The 2,500-nt window shown below is 43.9% G+C and overlaps 1 protein-coding gene across 2 annotated transcripts in view; it reads right to left on the minus strand.

Moving 5' to 3' along the window:
* The window catches only part of LOC143301267 (cytochrome P450 2U1-like), a 47,293-nt gene that overhangs the window by 43,329 nt on the left and 1,464 nt on the right, over positions 1–2,500 (minus strand). The gene's annotated exons all lie outside the window — the stretch shown is intronic.

Below are 2,500 nucleotides of genomic sequence, written 5' to 3' on the forward strand. Positions count from 1 at the left end.
ATTCAGCCCCAATACCCTTAGCCTGAACCGAGCAAGACTAAGTCTGTGCCATTTATTGTTTAGAACTGAAATGTATTTTTCCGTCTCAAATATACTCTTAAACGAAAGAGACCAGCTATATATTTTTTTTCAGAATCTTCTAAATGAGAATACCAATCCTGTTTGTACGAAGAAATAGAGAGAGAGAGAGAGAGAGAGAGAGAGAGAACAAGAATAAAACTTTAATCTCCAGGCCTCCGGCCCCTAGAAAGAGGTCAAAAGTACACAATATGGTGATCACTCAGCCACAACAAAATGTAAAATACGTACTAACTTAAACCTGTAGAACAAAAGTGCTTCTCGTGCATAGTAAATTAATTCTAACTTTTCATCATTGTTGTCACAGAATTCCTGTCGTATCTTCAGGGCATTAAACATATAAATGCATAGTTTACGAATACTGTAAGAGAGAGAGAGAGAGAGAGAGAGAGAGAGAGAGAGAGAGAGAGAGAGAGAAGGAACTGGACACAGACACGGATACGGATGTTTTATTGAAGACAGGCCATGGACCTTCATGGAAGAATGGTGTAAGCGCACATTACAGAGGTATAAATTAAACAACACAGCTACCAGCATTTCTTGTCCATACAACACACACACACACACACACACACACACACACACACACACACACACATATACAGAGATATATCTATCTACACACACACACACACACACACACACATATATATATATATATATATAGAGAGAGAGAGAGAGAGAGAGAGGGAGAGATTCATAGTGGGTGTTTTGCTATCAATTGTGTGTGCAAAACAAGATCTGTGTGTGTGTGTGTGTGTGCGCGCGCGCGTGCGTTTCGTTTCTGTGCGTGTGTGCGTGAGTGTGTGTGTGTTGGGTTGTTGCGGTTCAACGGTTCTGGTGCCGATTATTTGTATTCGTATTTGTATTTCTCTTTTTATCCCAACAGATTTCTCTGTGTGAGATCGACATCACACATCTACATCCTTTTTAGGATAGGGGTTATAAATACTGTTGGGAATATACTCTCTCTCTCTCTCGCTTTCTGTATATATATATATATATATATATATATATATATATATATATATATATATATATATATATATCGGTTCTGTCTGCCTCCCTCTCTCTCCTTCTCTGCCTGACTGTCTGTCTGTCTGCCTGTCTCTCTCTCTTTCTCTGTGTGTGTGTTTGTCGGGTGGTGGTGGTGGTGGTTATCTGTTTGATATGTGTGTGTGTGTGTGTGTGTGTGTGTGTGTGTGTGTGTGTGTGTGTGTGTGTGTGTGTGTGTGTGTGTGTGTGTGTGTTTGTGTGTGTGTGTTTGTGTGTGTTAGTGTGTGTGTGTGTGTGTGTGTGTGTGTTTGTGTGTGTGTGTGTGTGTGTGTGTGTGTGTGTGTGTGTGTGTGTGTGTGTATGTGTCATCTGGCAGGAATATGGTCGGAACTTGCAGACAATGGGAGGATGACGTAACTTTTCTGTTAGCAACTCAGCCAAGGCTCTCGGCTTTGTGTGTGTGTGTGTGTGTGTGTGTGTGTGTGTGTGTGTGTGTGTAAAACCGTGTCAAGTTGAAAGTAATAAAACGGCTTGATTTATCACGCAATAAAAAAGAGACGTGTTCTGACACAAGAACGTGCATTTGAAACACACACACAACCTCCCACCCCCCCACCCCCCGGCCCCCGGCCCCCTCCCCCAAACTATTTCACAAGAAACACATGCTCACAGTATGCAAGTGTACGTGAAAGAGGTTTGCCCCCCCCCCCCCCCACCCCCATGTTCCCACTTTTTCTGTTACAAATACGGACGGAAAACAAACTGTACACACACTACGAACCTGAGACGGAACGATACTTTCGCTTTCTGTGCCTTTGTGGGCAATAGCTGGAATTTATAGGCCCGTTGTTTGCTCTCTACGAAACAAACAACAGTCATCAAAATTCCCTTCTGATCACGTGCGTGTAATTAACTTGGCATAATCATCTTACAACACTTTTGCCTTCTCTGTCTCTTACTTAAGCACGCGCGGGTACACACGCACATGAACACACGTGCACACACACACACACACATACGCACACACACTGACACACACACACGCGCGCACACACACACATACATACACACACACACTTTCGGCGTTACTGGAAACAAGCCCATTGGCCCGCTATCTGTGCAAAGCAAATGCTGTAACCATAATTACATGTGTGTAAGTGTATGCATCATCGCTTTGACGCACACAGACACACCAACGCCCACACATACATCCAAACACATGCATGCACGCACACACTGTGACAAACACACACACACACACACACACACACACATACACGCACAAAGCACGCACACAAACATGCACAAACACACGCGCGAGCGCGCGCGCGCACGCACGTGCACAACCCGTAAACACACATGCATATGCACAAACTAACACACACACACACACACACACACACACACACACACACACACACACACA

The sequence above is a fragment of the Babylonia areolata genome, chromosome 27, assembly GCF_041734735.1.
Source record: "Babylonia areolata isolate BAREFJ2019XMU chromosome 27, ASM4173473v1, whole genome shotgun sequence".
NCBI lineage: Eukaryota > Metazoa > Mollusca > Gastropoda > Neogastropoda > Buccinidae > Babylonia > Babylonia areolata.